Source organism: Crocuta crocuta, unplaced genomic scaffold (genome assembly GCF_008692635.1).
Source record: "Crocuta crocuta isolate KB4526 unplaced genomic scaffold, BGI_CrCroc_1.0 scaffold216, whole genome shotgun sequence".
NCBI classification, from domain to species: domain Eukaryota; kingdom Metazoa; phylum Chordata; class Mammalia; order Carnivora; family Hyaenidae; genus Crocuta; species Crocuta crocuta.
The window spans coordinates 6,588,291-6,607,661 of record NW_027531504.1 but is presented as its reverse complement, the minus strand read 5'-3'; the positions used below and the strand labels follow the sequence as shown (position 1 = coordinate 6,607,661).

The 19,371-nt window shown below is 45.0% G+C and overlaps 1 long non-coding RNA gene across 2 annotated transcripts in view; it reads right to left on the bottom strand.

The window, feature by feature from the left end:
• Window positions 1–17,812, bottom strand: part of LOC144238440 (uncharacterized) — a 45,799-nt gene extending 27,987 nt beyond the window's left edge. The window contains exon 1 of one of the 2 annotated variants that reach the window (XR_013337116.1): window positions 17,725–17,812. This is a non-coding gene — a long non-coding RNA (uncharacterized LOC144238440). Of the gene's footprint in view, window positions 1–15,071; window positions 15,134–17,724 lie in introns of those variants that run through there. The other variant, XR_013337117.1, reaches the window with a different exon arrangement.
• Between the last annotated feature and the right edge of the window lie 1,559 nt (window positions 17,813–19,371).

Below are 19,371 nucleotides of genomic sequence, written 5' to 3'. Positions count from 1 at the left end.
ACCCTTGAGATCAACAGAATGATCAGCAGAGTAAGACAAAAGATTTTTTTTAAGTAAGCTCTACACCCAATGTGGGGCCTGAACTCACAACCCAGAGATCCAGAGTCACATGCTCCCCTGACTGAGCCAGCCAGGTGCCCCAGCAAAACATCTTTTTATTGTGTAAAAACCAATCACCCCAAATAAATGTTTAAGATGTGTATTGTTTAAATCTTTCAATGGATTCCCACTAGCCTAAGGATAAATTCTTAGTTCTGCAGACTGGCCTTTAGGTAGGGTAGACTATATACTTTAATGGTTGAAACAGGGATGCTTTGAGAGTCAAAGACAGTACTATTAACAACAATGCTGGAGCAACAGCCACAAACCAGACAGTTCACACTGAGCCACGAGACTAGGGCCTCCTGCCTGAGGGCAATCTGGCCTTGCCCTGCGATCCCCCCTCTTCCCCTTCAGCAGCTGCCTGCCCATTTGCTCTCCCTCCAGCCACACTCACTTCTGTTTTTTGAAACAGACAGGCTTCCTCCAGCCTCCTGACTTTTGTCATGCACTTTTCCTCTCCCAGTTCCACAAACTTGTAACTTCTTCACCTNTGGCCCCCTCTTCTGGGCTCCCACAGCATCCAGAACACACCTCATCACACTGCAATCGTTTCTTGAGCAGTGGCTGCTGCCTTCTACAACACACAAGGGGCCTCTGGCCAGTAACCAGGCTGGTCTTTCCACAGAATCCTCAGTCCACTGCACCATGTCTGATAAAAGGAGGTGCTAGAATCTTCTGGTCTCACCTCAGGCATCCCCTTTCTTTCCTTCACCCCACAACCCTTCCATACCCTACAGAGCTCAGGGAGGCCCTGGGTGCTCCCTGGACCCCCCTCCCCNCTGACACACAGCGGACATTAATCCACTTGGTGCTCTAAGAGTTCCTTCAGGACAGAGGCTGTAATCCACTGTAATCCACTCATCCAGGCTGATGAGGGGATGCTGGGTAACATTATCACAGGGCCATGACTCCTCACTTAAAACCTTGGGCACAGATAAATTTCAGAATTCAGAACTTTTCATTTGAAAAGGATAACAGCACGTGATACTGCCAGTAGTGCTATCTGCTACACTATTTCTGCAACAACATGTGCGAACATTCACACTTAGGGGCTAAATAAGACCTCAAAATGTCCTCACATCCCTTCAGGTCAGGCTCTGCATGTCATTTAGTTCCGATCAGGTCAGAACTTTCTGCCAAAATTTCAAGAAATGTTGGTGGTTAAGAGCTTTTGGATTTTTACAATTATGCAAAGGGAACTCGGACTTGCAAGAGCTGACATTTCATTGATATTCATTTGTCAGGCACCGTTCCAAGTTTACATACAATTATATACAATGGAACATATATCCTATACATACATTAATATGTATTATTATGTAGTACACATAGAATATACACATAAAATCCCACTGAATCCTCAAAACAATCCCATGAAGTATTATCATTTTTCTCATTTTGCAGATACGGAAACGGAGGCATGCAGAATACAGGTAACATACAGAGTACAGGGTAAATAACAGACCACAAACCTAGACACAAGATCCGTAGCTGATGTCCAATGACCTCTGTGTAAATGAATGAATGAAATGTGGGTTGGTGTGAAACACAGAGAGGCGGGCTTGAAGTAGCTGAGCAGCGGAATCACTGACGTGGCTTTGTTGCAAACCCCTTTTCCAGGCATTGCTTCCACTCTCACCACAATGTTTATTAAAAAAAAAAAAAAAGCACTATAATGTGGTCCACCCTCCTGCCGGGTGCAGGGGTGAGGTTCTGACCCAAGTTAGAGCAATCAGAACAACTCCCTAGGACCTGGGAAGTGGAATCCAGAAGTCGTTCTCTTTCTGGCAGTCTAGACTATAGAACAAAAATGTTTCAGAGGGAAACAGAAACCACCATATATAGCCTACAGATCCTACAGACTGTAGGGTCCTACAGACCCAACACATTCCAGTGTGTAGTCTACATTTTCTACTTTTTCTTTTAAAATAAAATATTAGCTGGCACACAGGAAATAGCAGGCCAGTTAGGACTACTTTGGCTCCCGATACACAACTGATTATTGTTGGGAGTCATTTGGTAACTCAATTATTCAACCGATGTTTACTGGGTTCGTACTATGGGCCATGCACTCTGCTAAGCAGATGATAAGCCAGACAGATACGGTTCCTGTTGCAGCGGCCACAGGCAGGTTGCCCCAAGTGAGAACACTTTGGCATGAAGATTATTCTGAGCCCTCCCTTAACTACATAATAGAATATAAACTGGGGTCCTTCCCAGAATAAGGATCATAAGCAGAGATAAATTTTATCTGGGTGACCCATCTGTACAGCAAGGCAAACATCTAATTACGAAACATCTCCTCTTCTTATGGCCTCATGAAGTGCATCCTTTTTTCTGGAGTGCCATGTCCCTGTACCCGTTCTCCTTAGTTTGGGATGACACTTCTACTTCATTTTGCCTGTCATTGTAATTTCCATGTCGGCATAGGTTCCCCGTATGTTTGTTAATAAATTTTATTTTCTCCCATTAATCTGATTATCAGTTTGATTCTGAGTCCAGTTAGAAGGCCCTTGAAGAGAGTAGGAATTCTTGCTCCCCAACACTGCCCTCCCAGCTCAATACAATTGCAGAGGTAAGTAAAATAACAACAGTGTGAGTGTCACGATCCGGGATAAATATGAAGAACAGAGAGGATACACCACAGTACACCGAAATCAATTAGCAATTAGTACTGGAGTGTAACAAAAATTAATTATACTATTTATGAGCTGTTTGAGTTTAATTCCAACAAATTTATATCACAAAGCCAAACGATTATGAAGAATTATTGATACGAGCAGAAAAGATACAAATGAAGTCTCCACGCACACACTGAGTCATTCTGAAGCTCGTGAGTCAAGTATGGACCATCCAGACTCAGTTATTATCAACAGAAGATTAACAAGATTTGCATACATATTATGAACGTCTGATTAAATAGCTTGATAGTAGAAAAACTAATAGAATTAAGGAGTGTGGTTTCCAGAGTACCCTTAGTCCAACCAACGCCTTTTGCCCATTTTTTAAAAACCTATCCCTGGCCCTGGTGGTAACCCTATTTTTTGTCCATTTAAAGCCAGGGTTCTCCAATGTAAAACTGCATTCTCCAGAAAGTAGTTTATAAAAGTATTGGAACACATTTGAATTTGAAGAGATAAAAAAACGGCACTAAAGAGATTTCAACGATAGTAAGTAAATATGACATATTAACTAAGGCAATAGAAACACATTTGATGCAATATGTAACAGATCCTGTTAGGTGTGAATACAATAATCCTCACTCCTTTTTACCTCGTTAACATAACCCCAATTCTGTTCAGTACTTTAACATGCCCTGCTAAATAGATTTTCCCAGACTCCCTTGAAGTGACAGAGCCCATGGATTGTGGTTCTGGTGAAATAAACCTAAGGAAAAATCTGTTTCTGGTTCCTAATAAAAGGAGAGAGAGATGGCGAAAGAAATCTTCTTCCTACTTTTCTTCTCCCCTTGAATGTAGACCTGATGGCTAGAGCTGCAGCCACCATGTTATCACCACAAGGGTGAAAGCTGCCTACCTCTACATTTCATACTATGTGGGGGAAAAAAAATACCACTCCTATTTGTTAAACCACTGATTTTTAATTTTTCTATTATTTGCAACCAAACATTCCTAATAGAACAGTTCAAGACAGAAGGTTGTACTTAAAAGTTTGAACCTTAGGGGACACCTGGGTGGCATAGTCAGTTGAGTGTCCAACTTTGCCTCAGGCCATGATCTCACGGTTCATGAGTTCCAGCCCCACATTGGGCTGGCTACTGTCAGCACGAAACTCACTTCAGATCCTCTGTCCCCATCTCTGTCCCTCCCCTGCTTGCATATGCTCTCTCTCTTTCAAAAATAAATAAACTTAAAAAAAAAAGTTTGAACCCTGGGGAACTGTGGCCATGAAGATGGAGAATTTTATTTAATTGGCACCTCGGGGCAGATACTAGGAAATAACCAGTCTGGTGTGGAGCAGAATAAAATACTAATCATCATGGGACAACAAATCAGGATTGTGGCACAGGGCTGGTGGCTGTTGACTCAACATGTGTTCCCCATCTTCCTTCTCACTCACATGTCCTTCCCCTGCCCCAGAGCAAGTTCCATTTCAGTTCCCTGCCACCTAGGCAAAGCCTATTGGACATAAGCAAGTTAGTCAGTTCAGGGTCTGTGCTCTGCCAACTGTGTAGACAGATAAGCATCTTTGAATCTCCACCTTGGATGCAGGAGATTTCAATATGGAATACAGATCGAATGTGGTTTACCTGAAGGCATGCCCAACCACACTGTCCGAACCTTCAGGTCTTTTTCAGTTTGGGGTAGAAGTCGGTTTCTATGTGTCTGGTGTATCGGAAACACTGTCGATGAAGGACCATAAGGCAAGCTGAGGGCCAAGCACCAGCTAGTACAACACCACCCCCCACCACCCACCGTGGGATGTGTGTGATATTCCTCAGCCCTTCCCCGCTGCCCAAGAACAAAGGAAAGAACAGAAAACAAGTGGTTAACTGATAGATATCACAGTCATGCAGGACTTGAGTCTCATCAGTTTACAAATATCTTAGTAAATTACAAGAAAAAGGAAATCTTATTAATAGCCTAATCTCCAGAAAACTATGGACTCAGTTTCGTGGGGCCCTAACATCACCCTCCCCTCCATAGTGATGTGGGGAACAAAGGCAAAAGGAAATGGCAGGTAAAATTAAATTTCTTTATAAACCGCAGCCCACTGACAAATACTTGAGGCAAACACACAGTATGCCATTTCTCCAGGAACCCCCTACTGTCCCAGGTCCTAACGTTAATGCCTTGCTAGATGGGGGGGGAGGGGGGGCGAGGGGGGGATGACACACAATCTTGGATCCACAATAGCAAGGCCCCCCGCATCTTATGAGTTCTCTTTAGCATATCAAAGTGCTTCTGGAGGCCTCCCTTTGGTCTTTACCTCCTCCAGCTCCATAATATATAACCAGTCACTCTTCACAGCCCCAGTGCAGCTCTTTTTGCTCAGGAGTCCTGTCCCTGTGCTTTAATAAAATCACCTTTTTGCACCAAAGATGGCTCAAGAATTCCATCTTGCTCAGCCATTGGCTCTGAACCCCACCCGCACTCCAAAACCTCATCAGTGTCACTACTCTTCTTGTACTCAATGGCAGCTTTTTAAATAGACCACACAGAGGCAGATGTATTTCCCCTGAACCTAATGACCTCATTCCCCTTCTGTAATTTAAGAAGTCTGTACTTTACTATTATGTTAATGCTTCATCTGCATATAATAAGACTTTATATTTTTTCTAAAAGGTTAAGTTTTGAAGCGGAGTCTTAGAGAACATGGCACATTCAGAAACTATAAGGCTGGACAGAAGCAAGAGGTGAAGTTGGCAGAGACAGGTGAGTGAAGACAGGTAAGTCCTGTGTATCACACATTTGACTTTTATTCCAATGGCAACAAGTAAGCACTGAAGGATTGTAAGCAACGGACTTACATAACCAGATTTTTGTTCAGAAAGATCACTTGGGCTCACAATGAGGAAGATGAGGAAGCAAATGGCAAGGTGGCACCAGGAAGCTAGTTACAGGATAATAAGAAATTATGCAGGCCTCAATTAAGCAGGGGACAGATTTGAGGTACTTGGGAGGTAAAATGGAAAGGGTTTAGTGCCGGACTGGATTTATGCAGAATAGAACAGGAAGATGGTAAGGGGACTCCCAGATGTGACAGGAAGTGGTTGGTGATTCCAGGCACAGAGACAGAGAATGCGAGTGGATCAGGTGAGCGGGGGTGGCAGAAGGGTAACTGACAGACAGTCCACGTAGGCTTTTTGTGCGCTGTGGAACACATCATGGGTCAGGCACTCGGGTCTAAGCAGTCGATATGATGAGTGCAAACAAATAACAAGTGAAGTCACGGGACTTACTGAGATTATCTAAAGATAATGACATAAAGGAGAAGATGCCTAAGTGAAGCCACGGAGAACACTGATAATATCAGAGACGGACAAAAGCAGCAGCATTTCTTCCACTAAGAAGAAAATGAAGAAATGGCCAGAGAAGCAGAGGATGCAGGACTGGGAGCAGGGTGGGAAGCCCAGGGAAGAAGCTGGAAGGACTGAGTGGTCTGACGTGTCCAGTGCTACAGAGAGCTCAGCTCGCACTGACCCCTCAAGGGCTCCTCTTCCCCGGGACATGGGGGCCTTGGCCCACTCCAAGTGTACCTGTGATCCCGGCCCCCCAGGCCGCAGTTAATTGGTCAAGGGGCGATCACTGACCCACGCAGCACAGAAACCACTCCCCAGAGCTTGGAGGCCATCTGCCACGTGGCTGGGAAGCAAAGCGGAGAAGAGGAAGCAGGAACAGAGCAGGAAGCCATCCTGATCTGGGAAGACATCCGCATTCTAATAAACACCTGATGCTCAGGCTGGCTCCTCCAGCTGATCTCTCTTACTTAGAATATAAAGATCCCAAAACATATCCAACAAGAGAGGCAGGAATATAAATGGCTGTAGTAGCTGACGGAATGGAATATGTGCTAAGTGGGGATATAAGGAGGGGGCTGGGAGGGTTCGGGAGGAGGAGAGATTAATTTTGGCTGTCTGGAGGGAATGCTTCCAGAAGGGAGGTGGTATCTAGGCTGGCAATTTAAGGATCAGGATTTTAGGGGGAAAGAAGGCAGAGAGTGCACTCCAGCTGAAGAACAAGTGCCAGCAAACGTGGAGAGCACAATGGAGCAAGCGCGGGCACGGCCAGTCTCCTGTCAGGGGCTGGCACATCCCCCGGACCCCAGGGAAGCCCTCCTGCCCACCCACAGGGTCAGCTAGGGTGCCGGGGAGTTACTCCACCAGGGGCTGAAAGCTACCAGCAGAAGAGAGGAGGGGAAGGGACCAAAGCAGCGAAGGTAGGGGTTTTGTTCCACAGAACCAACAGTTTCAGAAAAGGAGAAGCTAGCTAGGTGTTTTCCCTGCCAGGCCCCCAGGTGAGCCAGTCTGAGCTGCACTGGAGCTGACAAGCACCGAAGCCCCGCCCCTGGAGCCAGCCCCAAGTTAACCTTGAGTTCAGTATAATACTAAGATCTCCTCTTAGGGGCAGAGGGTTGTTGGGGTTTTTTGGGGGGGGTTTGGTTTTTTGTTTTTGGGTGGTTTTTTTTTGCCATTTTTTGAATATATGGTGTATGCACTAGCATGCTGACATCCTAGGTACTGAATCAAAGTGCCCAGGCCAGCTCTCTCCCACCCTCTAATACACTGAATAAAAACTTCCTGTACTAACCCCATGGACAGACAGTGCTTTGAGAGCATTCTCCCTGTCTCCTCACCTGTAACAAGTAAATGTAACAACGTAAATGTAACAAGTAAATGCTCTTTTCTTTCAATAGTTCTTTGGGTTGTGTCCATTTGATGCACCTCAAGTGGTGAACCCATCCAGTTAGGTTACAACAGCACGTGGCCACCCTATCGTAGACCCTCCCACAGATACTGCAACTGTCTGTGGATGTGCACTCTCACCAGACAAGAGGCACCCACCATTTGCCTGTGTATGTCCTCTGCACCTGGCACGGAGCCTGGCACCAGTGAGCGTTCCTTGCAGCCTCGGTAATCTCAAGCTACCTCTACTCTACTCAACTGGTGCATTTTTAAAAAAATTTTTTTATATTTATTTGTGAGAGAGACAGAGCACAAGCAGGGGAAGGGCAGAGAGAAAAGGAGACACAGAATCCAAAGTAGGCTCCAGGCTCTGAGCTGTCAGCATAGAGCCCGATGCAGGGCTTGAGCTCACAAACTGCTAAGATCATGACCTGAGCCAGTTGGTTGCTCAACCAACTGAGCCACCCAGGCGCCCCTCAACCAGTGCATTTAGAGGAAGGGTCTACATAAGACTGAGCAGGAAGCGCTGATAAGGCTGGGTTTTTTAAAAATGTTTTATTTCTGAGAAAGAGAGAGAGGGAGAGACAGCATGAGCAGGGGAGGGTCAGAGAGAGAGGGAGACACAGAATCTGAAACAGGCTCCAGGCTCTGAGCTGTCAGCACAGAGCCTGACAGGGGGCTTGAACCCACAGACTGTGAGATCATGACCTGAGCCGAAGTCAGACGCTCAACTGACTGAGCCACCAGGTGCCCCAAGGTTGGTTTGTGAAGACTCAGTTGTGGGAACATTAAAACAACTTGTTGGTTTTTTTTTTAATGTGGTGAAATAAACATAAAATTTACCAGTTCAACCATTTGTAAGTCTACAGTTCAGTGGCATTAAGTGTATATTGTTATGCAGCCATCACCACCATCCATCACCATAACTTTTTCATCTTCTCACGTGCAATCTCTATACCCATCCAACACCACCTCCCATCCCTGCTCCCCCAGCCCCTGGCAACCACCAAGCTACTTTCTGTCTCCATGAATTTTATAACCCTGGGTACTTCAGTAAGTGGAATCATACAGTATTTGACCTTTTGAAAACAACTTCCTTTTAAATGTGCTTTCAACTGTAAATATTTACCAAGTGTGTCACTTCCTCCCCATAAAGCAGGCAGGATGAAGACTATGGGTCTGGTTTGGAGACTAAGAAAGCAGAAGCCCAGGAAGGTTAGATGGTTGGTCCAGACCTGGGATCCTGGGGATCACAAATGCACCCCAGGCTACACGAGGTGCCAAGTTCAAGCTGACCCTCTCACACCCTCAGTGGAGGTTGCTTCAGAATCTGGATTACCTCCACCCACTTCCCACGCCAGCTGGCCTTCCTGTGCCTGAGGACAGATGATGTGAGCACCTCACTATGGATTAGCAATTGGAGAGGAAATAGCCCGTGCAGTGAAGTGGAGTCAAACAAGGTTTGACCTCCGGTCAGAGTGTATCTTTCTTTCTTTNTTTTTTTTTTTTTTTTTTTTTTTTTTTTTAATGTTTGTTTATTTTTGAGAGAGTGGGTGGGGGAGGGAAACAGATGCTCCAAAGCAGGCTCTGTGATGACAGCAAAGAGCCTAATACCCATGTGGGGCTTGAAACTCAACAACCGTGAGATCATAACCTGAGCCGAAGTCAGAAGCTTAACCGACGGAGCCACCCAGGCGCCCCAGGGTGTCTTTATATGGCTGGGTGCTCTCTGTTCTTCAGGAGGCAGCTCCAAGAGGTCAAAGCCTCTGCCTGCATGAATTCTTACTCTGCATTCGTGTTTGCTGTCCACTGGAGCAGCACAGTAGAGTCACAGCAGAAAATGCTAAATGATGAATCCTCCTCCTGCCCAAAGATCTGGCTCCTGGGCTAGCTCCCTTTCTCCAGAATATCAGGAGAAAGGTTTTGTTTTCCACAGTCGGGTCAAAAGGTTGGCTCAACTTTTGTTTTCTGCATAGTAATGTTCAACGCTAATAACCAACCTGCAAACTGCCAAGGGACTGCAGGGTTTCTTCGGCGTTGGTTGTTTGCTGGAATTAGGAATGTTTCAAACTGCATTATCTTCTAAATCAATGTGAAAAGCTCTTAGTGAGTCTTAAGAAAATGAGTATCGCACATTTTGTTCTCATCAATATCTACTAAAACAGCTTATCAGGTATGCAAGTGTGTGTGTGTGTGTGTGTGTGTGTGCACATACATACAGGATCTAATGTTAGAAGCTGGACATGTTAAACACCTGTTTAAAACATGCTTGCACTTTTCCCTTACCTCTGCATGTACCTGTAGGACAGAATCACAGGCTAATTAGTTTAACCCCATGTGGCTCAGTGCATGGAAGCCCTAAGAAGACTATGTCTCAGAATTTAAGACCCTCCCTTTGGGCTGGTTTAAAGACAGAAATCCTGGGGTATCTGGCTGGCTCAGTTAAGCATCCGACTCTTGATCTGGGCTTAGGTCACGACCTCACAGTTCATGAGTTTGAACTGTGGGCTCTGTACTGATAGCGTGGACGCTGCTTGGGATTCTGTCTCTCCTTCTCTCTTCCCCTCCCCGGCTTGTCCTCTCTCTTTGTCTCTTTCAAAATAAATAGAAGATGGAAATCCCGTCTCACCTGAAGACTCTAGATGAACAGGTGTGGTGAGGAGACAGGTATGATGGAACCAAGGAGACTAAAAACAGTAGGAGCCTGGTAAGTGGAGCAGGATGACCTAGATTCGCAACCCACTTCCCCTGCTTATTATCCAGTGCTCTGGGGCCACTTTATCTGAGTCTCAGTTTCCTCATCTGTGAAAAGGGATCATAATTTTACCAGAGACAGTGCAAAGATTAAATAATAGCTGTAACAGTAGCAACAATTCACTGAGTGCTTACAATGAGCCAGGCACCGTCCTGGGAAAAATGACTGTAAGGCACTTAAATGTTAGCTGTAATAACAATTTTATCATTGTTGTCATTAACTCACAATTCCTAGGACTTCAGTCAATTTAGGTGGGCAGGTTTCTTCCACCTTGTTATTATTTTAAAAGTCTCAAATCCTATACTGCTTCAGTACCAAGTGTCTTATCTCCCAAATGCTGCTTTGAGCCCATAAGGATGTGCCTGCCTTCTCTCCCCACTTCAAGGGATGAGATGAGAAATGAGGCCAGAAGGAAGAGAACAGGGAGCTAATATATATTAATCAAGGCACCAAACATCTGTGGTCAGAAACTATTCCAAATGTTACAAAGATAATAAATAGGACTAATGTCAAAATGTGTTACTATGCTCTTCCTTCTGTATTTGAGGGTCGACGGATGGGCTACGTGCAGGGGCTTGGAGGCTGGTGGCCAGTGGCCAGCTCCACAGCCTCCTCTGTTTGTCACCAACAGGACACCCTGAAAAGCCAGGCAGCACCAGATGTGTTTCAGCCACCCGCCTCCAGGTAGGAGGGGCCCAGACAGGGTTCAGACAGGGACAGAAGAGTCAGGGGTTTGAGCCCCCAGGCTCCTTGCCACTAGGCAGTCAGGCAGACCACTCATCCTTCTATACTCAGGTCTCATTTTACAGGCAACTGGAGGGGGGACAGGGCTCTGAAAGACTGTAACAGCCAAACAAAAACCAAGCTATCTAAAGAGTTTATTTCAGTTATATGAGCCGAAGTTATCAGATTAGACTAAAACTTGGTTTTCCCCTACCATCCAGCTTGCAACACAAGAAGGGGCTCAAATGAAGGGGGAGTTAGCTGTAGAAAAATAAGTCACACTCTCTCTGCAAATATGTGTGCAGTCTGAGTACATCTGCCCTGTTATGGGACTAGAGGTTACCAGGATCTACTCTGCGCTGGATCCTTCACCCACATCCTCCCTGCTTGGCATCACAACAACCCTGTGTCAGGAGCCACTGTTACCTCTTTGTTTACAGGTGAGCAACCTAAGGCACTGACGGGTTAAGCTTAAGTGCTTATCCAAAGGTTACACAGATAGCAAGAATCTGGGCCCTTCCGGGAGATTACAGACTAATGAAGCACAGAACACATAAAGAGGAGATGTCTACGTGCTGAGTGCAATGGCAGAGATGTGTGCAGGGACTTAGGAACCCTACGGAGAGGCTTAACTCCAGCCAAAGCAGGCCATGGAAAGCTTTCTGGAGAGAATGACGTCCACACCCTGGTTTTTTAAAAGGTATTATTAACATAACAAAATGCACAGATGTTAAATATTCAGTTTGGTAAGTTTTGACTATTGCATAAATTCGTATAGTCACTGTCAAAAACAAGATTTAGAACATTTCCATTGTCCCAGAATGTTCTCTCATGCCTCTTTCCAGTCGACCCTTCCCCCTTTGCTAGTCTCTGACTTCTACTACCATAGATTAGTTTTGTGTATTCTTGGACTTTGTAAAAACACAATCATCTATACGTTGACTTTTGTTCTGCCCTTTTGCTGAGTCTTAAACACTCAATGGAATGTTAGATGAGCCAAGGGGGCAGTACAACAGAAGCACAGAGGTGAGAAGCAGCCGGGGCATGTGGCTGGAGTCTGAAGTACTGGGCAGGAAGTGGGATGGGATGGAAGACAAGGGGAGAGGGCCCATCACAAGGGGCCTGAGACCCCCAGTTTCCATCTAAGGGGCTTGGACTTTACTTCATAAGCCAAGGGGAGCTGATAAAGCCTTAGCTCCTGAGCACCTCGGAAGCTCCAGGTGTACCCACTGCTTTGCACATGTTGTAACATTTCAAACTCCATAATCTTAGCAGATAGATAATAATTCCCATTGTATAGATAATCAAAGTAAGGCTGGCGGGGGTGAAGTAAAACTTCCTAAGTGATAAGCCAGGACTCAAACTTGGCCTGATTCCAAATATCCTGCTTCTTCTACCTGTCGAAAGGTCCTGGAAGCAAAGGGAGGAAACTCAGTTTCAGCCGTGAAGAGCCCCAGGACAAAGTCAGTGAAGAGCCCTGGGGAGGATTAAACGTTATTCTGCATATGATGATGGGCACTGGAAAGAGCAAGAACGCCTCACGGAAGATAACAGGCTGGAATCCTGGCAAATCCAGGGAGATCGGGATCTAGACACTCCCAGGCATTCCTGCTTCTTCTCTTCTTTGGGGGACTGTTAAGTACTCAACTAGACAGACATCTTCCCAGAGGAAGGAGGCTGGCTTGCCCAGGCGGAACAAATTTAAAGAGATGCACCATCTCTTACTTCTCTGGATTCTCCTGGCAATCTGTTTGAAACCTACGTGTATGCTTACATTGGGCTTAAAACACTCGCCACTGACAGGGATGCCTGGGCGGCTCTGTTGGTTTAGTGTCCGACTCTCGATTTCAGTTTCAGGTCACGATCTCACAGTTCGGTTCATGAGCCCCGAGACCCATGTGTCAGGCTCTGTGCTGCAGCATGGGGCCTGCTTGGGATTCTGTGTCCCTCTCTCTGACCCTCCCGATCGTGCACATGCACATGCACACTCTCTCAAAATAAATAAACGTTTAAAATAACAAAAAAATAAACCACTCTCCAAAGAACACCCTGCAACTCTTGCAGGAAAAAAAAGAGTAAAATCCCCAGGATTACTAAAAAGTCTTCCAAATCTGTATTTACTATATTGTTAGAACTGATTTATGCTCTTTTTAAAATAAGGTTTTAAGTTTATTTATTTTGAGGGATGTGCACACCCAAGCAGAGGAGAGGTGAGAGAGGAAGGGTGAGAGACAGACCCAGGTAGGCTTGGGCCATAAGCACGAACACCAATGTGGGGCTCGATCTCCCCAATTGCAAGATCATGACCTGAGCCAAAACCAAGAGTCAGACGTTTAACCGACTGAGCCAGCCAGGCACCCCAAAACCAATTTATGTTCTTATCCCTCGCATCTCATTTCTTCACATTATTTCTTCTAAGATGAACGTAGGGCAACACTGAGAGTCTCTCTCCTCTCTCTCTCTCAAAAATAAAATCAATAAACATTAGGGAAAAAAGAAAAAATATTTTGGAGTATGTCTAGTTTTTTTTGTTTTGTTTTTAAATTCACAAACCATCCATTTTATTTTATATATTCTAATGAGACTGTGTTGTAAATGTCATTCAGCCAACTATCTTTGCCTCTTAATATTGGGTGTCACTGTGCGTTCTGTGACCCAATAACTCATTTCCAACCCTCATCTCTCTACCTGCCTGTACTCTACAGTTCTGAAAAGCTAAATACTGACTTTATTAGCATCCTTTGCAACCAGAGGTGCCCATGTGACATGATTTGGATCAGTAATATCAAAGAGACATCCGCTGGGGGCATGGAGGAAAGGTTTTGCTTTCCTGATTAAAGGTAGATATAGCTGTTATCACTTCCACGCCCTCTCTGCTCTAGAGGCGGACTCAATGCCCAAAGCTGAAGCAGCCCTCTTGTGACCAGGAGGTATCTGTCAGGCATCAGAAAGTTCTCAGAGCGGGAGCCTGGCTGACTCAGTCGGTATAGCACGTGACTCTTGATCTCGGGGTTGTGAGTTCAAGCCCCATTTTGGGTGTAGAGATTACTTGAAAATACAAAATCTTAAAAATAAAAAAGTTCACAGATACTGCAGAAATGCAGTCCTGATGTTGCTTAACCACTGAGCCAATGCCAGTAGCTGCCTACATTCCAACTTCTTGTTATGTGAGAAAAATAAATCCCTACTTAACTCACCCACTGAAAATAATCTTTTTTTTTCTTTTCTTATTAAGTGAGGTCAAAAGTATTCCTGACATAAAATATAAACAGCTTCCCATACAATTAAACTTACTTTACGGTATCATTCTAAGCAGCTATGCAGTATTCTAGCAAAGACGAACCACAATTCATTTAACCACTTTTCTACAGTTCAACATTTCGATCATTTCCCATTTAACATAGTGACGGAGATTTTTACAGATAAACCTTTGCACACATACCTGATACTCTCTTAGAATAAACTTCTAGGGATGGAATTTCCTGGTCAAAAGGCATGTACCACACTTTTAAGGTGAATGCCAATTTGTACTCTAACCAGCAGTACATGCCGTCTCGCTTTTCTACTCAATACGGGGAACAGTCATCTTTTAAAATTAAAAATTCCCCCTTTCCCCCAAAATGTACTTCATTACTGCATAGAGTCTAAGGTTCCTTTCACAACTAACAGCTCTGATTCAACCTATGAACAATGAGAGATGTGAATGTGGGTTTTAAAGGACCGGGACTGCTGACTTCCGACTTGTGCTTATCTGTGAAGCAAGGACAGCCCCGCTGGCAGGGAGTTACATGCAAATCCACTCACATCTTCCCACTGCCATGAGTGTGGTCTTATTTCCAGAGTCNACTCAGGGACAACACACAAAGACAAAAGACAGAAAATGGAACCCAGAAAGAGAAACTGATCTATGGGGAATACACAAATTTTAAAGAGAACAAGGAGAGAAGAAAGGGAGTGGAAGAAAACAAAAGCTACCAAAGACGGAGCCCACACTCACCTTCCGGGTGCTCACATTCTGTTTTACCAATCACGTCAAGATTGCCTTCCCTTCTCCACATTCCCTGTTGGGAAAGCTGTTCCCCTTAGATATTGCCAGATGGCTCTTTCTTGTCATCTGTGACTCACCTCAAACTGTACCTCTTCAGTGGGGTCGTCTGTAATCTCTGAACCTAAAGTAGCTCTGGTGTCTTCCCTGACTTTCACAAGGTCGTCATGGCACTCACGGCCACTGGAAATGGTCATGTTCATTTATACGTGTACATGTGGGTTTTTAAAAAAATGTTTATTTATTTTGAGAGAGAAGGAGAGCACGAGCAGCGGAGGGGCAGAGAGAAAGAGAGAGATCCCAAGCAAGCTCTGTGGTGTCAGCATGGAGCCCGACACGGGGCTTGATCTCATGAACTGTGAGGTCATGACTTGAGCCAAAATCAAGAGTCGGATTCTTAATGGACTGACCCACCCAGGTGCTCCTATATGTGTACATGTTAATCCTCACTCTCCCCACAGTAGAATATACCCTCAACTTGAGCATAAACCTCACAGCTTTGAGAACATCCTAAGCTTTTAAAACAATGTGTAGTCAATATTTCCTGAACGAATGAATGAATGAGCAAACAAGCCAACAGTTTCATAACCTCTAACCAAATAATCAGAGACCATGATGGAAAGGAATGGACGAAGGAACTGTAGTGGGGAGCTGGTAAGTCTAAGTTCTTGAAATCACTCCCAGAGCCAAGGGAAGCCTGATCTCCACTGACAGGTGCCACCTTGGGGCATCTCTGCTTCCCCTGGCTTATCAGCTCCTACTCCACTGAACTCTGGGATCCAAGGACCCCAAAGGTATCAGAGGGTGTACAGTCACATAGTTCTTTTCACATTTCCAGTAAGTGGTTTGATATCAGTCTTTTAAATGCTACTTAAGTTTTTTTCTTATGAAAAATTTCAAATTAACAAAGTAAAGGGAATAGTATAAAGAACCCCATATATCTATCACCCTTCTTATTTCATATACTTCCACACACTGAGGGGGGGGGGTGTTGCAGCATTTTAAAGCAAATACCATATGTCATGTCTTAAATATAATTTTTAAGTGCCCCTGTGTCTTGAGGAAGCTTTCAGAAGAGACAGAATCTTAGAAATTCTCAGAACATACATAAAGGTTGCTGGCTGATGCCTGATCTAACAGCACATGCTGCCTTTTCATCAACCTTCATGAAAGGGAAAGTTTCCAACTAAATGCTTTAAAAACACATTCAGAGGGGACAAAGCCTTTGATTCCTGTGAAAACTTAGAAGGAGCCAGGCAATTTTCCAAAAGCACCAGACTCCACAAACAGTTATAAGCCAGGTCGAACGGACACTTCTGCCTGATACCCAGTTATTTCAGTTGTCACCTTTCTGCTTACTTATTACTTATTGTTATTACTGCTTCATTCCTTTTACATCCTGGAAGGAGCCTTGTTCACTAACTGGCATTGCCTTTTCTTACTCCTCACATGGACAAAAGGAGAGTATTAATTAGTGGTATTTCTAAGAGCAAGTGTTTTTGTGCAGCCATGGAGGGAGGGGGTCTCTGAGGCTGGGGTGCTGAGCTCTCTGAGGGCTGATTTAGTCAGGGATAGACACACAGACACAACTGATACCTGACCAAGCACAGCGCCTGGAATGTGGCAAGCATGCTGCCTGAATTAATGACTCAGAACTGAACAGACCAGAGACCCACTAGAACGCGGGAATCCTGACGGCCTAGGAGGTATAATGGGAACGGTGCACATAGACACGCAAAACACAAAATACAAATACAAAACAAGTAAAACAAAACCTACAAAATAACACATTAAAGTGAGTTTTTAAAATATATCACCTTAACGCAAGAGTTATTTTCCTTCTTCCACTTAACTTTGAAGTCTTCGCCATCTGTAGATTTCACTTTACACAGCTGAAATCATGGCCAACGGGCAATTACACATACACTTCCTCACTTAACACACCAAACACATTCCCACGCTGTTAGTCCTCCTCAGGATTATTTTAAATGGCTGAATGTTTGTAGGTATGTCTATGAATCCAAACTTAATTCTCTGCTCTACTCCTTTTCCTTCATTCATCTCCTTTGTGGGCAGGGGGAAGGGGGTTCTGGGAAACTGCTCTTTTGCCTTAAGTGTGTGCTCACCACATGCCCTCTTGCCAAGAGGTGCTGACCGCCGAGATCCCCCTGCCTTGAAAAATTGGTGCTGCCGCTGCCTCTACACACAACACTCCCGCAGCCCCCTCTGCCTGGCCAATTCCTACCTACAGTTCAGGGCTCCAGATAAGTGTCACTAATGCCAGGAAGCCCTCTTTGGCTGACTGTCCTGCTTGCCTTAACACGCTGTAGCTCAAGGTCCAAGGCACATACCACACTCTGTACTGTAATTGTCTGTCTTGAGGTCTGTTCATCCACCTGACTGCGAGCAGAAGTCATTCTTCTGAGTCTTATTAGCTGAGTGCTCGGGGTCTCCCCTGACCTTCAGTTTCCTTATCTATAAAAGGGGACAGTGAGGCAGCCCCTCTCGCCTACCAACAAGAATGCTGTGCAGGTCACAGGAGGCAGTATTATGAAGATGCTTTGTACAGCATAAAAGACTATAAAAATGTTATAATTCTTACTGATGATGATGTGCTGATTCTAAGGAATGAAAGGCAGTCACATAATTTTCACCTTTGAGGATCACAGATTCAGACAAATAACAATAGCTAATATTTATTGTTTATGGATACTACATTAGGCATTTACTTACTGTAGCTTCATTCAAATGGGGCACCTGGGTGGCTCAGTCGGTTAAGCGTCTGACTTCAGCTCAGGTCATAATCTCATGGCTTGTGAGATCAGCCTCATGTCAGACTCTGTGCTGACAGAGCCTGTGGCCTGCTTCAGATTCTGTGTCTCCATCTCTCTCTCTGCCCGTCCCCTGCTCTCTCTCTCTCTCTAAAAAATAAACATTAAAAATTTTTTAATTCAAATGAATGGGGTAAGATCTAGTATTATTCTCATGTCCCAGAGGCTCAGAAGACGAAGCAGTTTTTACACCGAGAACCCAGTGCAAGCCTCTCCCCACCAAAAAATGCTGGCATATACATTCATACAAAATAGTCCACAGGTTCATGGATCCTAAAGCCCATCTTCTTTGGGCTCCTGTTCAAGGCCCTGTGTGCCAGAAGTGAAATCTGCAGAATAGTTCATACATTGACACACCCCACAGATCAGGCAGATTAAGGGAACAGACCCTGTCAGCAAGAATTCTAGAGAAAACCTCATAGCCTAAGAACAGGCTGTAAATCCTCAGGTCTCACTAGACATTGCTTCCCTGGCAACTTAAGTCACTGGGCTGATTGAAGACTCTCAGCCCAATAAGAGCCACACGGCATGAACACTGGTATAAATCAGGTGCCGGGAGAAGCTGATGGTACCCGCTGTCAAACTCTAGTCACCAGCAACAACAGCCAGACACTCACGGTATAAATAGTTTCTGAAGACACTCACTGCTTGCTGTACTCCACACACTGGAAAAGCAATAGCTAAACAGAACATAAGAGGCCTGAAGCAACCAGAATGGGAACAGGAACGAGAGTTTGTCAGACCATCTGGCTTTGGCCTGTTAATCTCAGAATGGCTTTGAAAACCGTAAGGCATCATCGCGGGAGGACGAAGTGTGTGTGTCTCACACTGAGCAGGGTGAGAGACAGCAGCCTGGTCACCAGGCATGGTGACACCCATCCCTCTGTAGAAAAATCCTTGGGATCGTGCCACAAGCCAAAATAAGCAGTGAAGATGTGAAAAGTAAACCTGTGGGCCAGACTGCATTTTACAGCGCGGCACTGTGTGGGCAAGGCCTCAGAGACCACCTTGGAGCAGGATGGTCTGAGCCAAAATGGTTTCCATAGTGAAGGCTCCCCTGAAACCAAGGAACAAAGACTTAGGGAGTCTTTGTGGCATCCAGAAAAGCAGCCTGCCGAGTCGTGTGAAGCAGGGCTGTCCTCACAGAGACCACGATGGAAGCAGACCGCTCTCCAGACCCAATCAGGAGAGAACGAAGGGAATGTGGCTGAAGGAACCCATTTGGGTGGAGGTCAGGGAGAGCATCCAGAGCACTGTCAAGGTAGGAACTGAGCTACCAAAGAGGCGCACACAGGAACGGCACCAAGCAGCCCCTGAAAGGCAGTGAGGCAGACCCTTCCACAGAAACACATTTTATTTTGCTGTTAACAAGGAGTAGGAGGTTCCTCTATCAAACATATTGTTGCTGGTGCAAAAAAATGAGAAAATTATAGGTCCACAATCCTCAATCTGTAATTTTGAAACCCTAAAGGTTCTGGAAACCGCAAGTTTTCTCCTAAGTGTATGCAAATCATTTGGTAACAAAAATCTGACCTGATATTAATCTTAC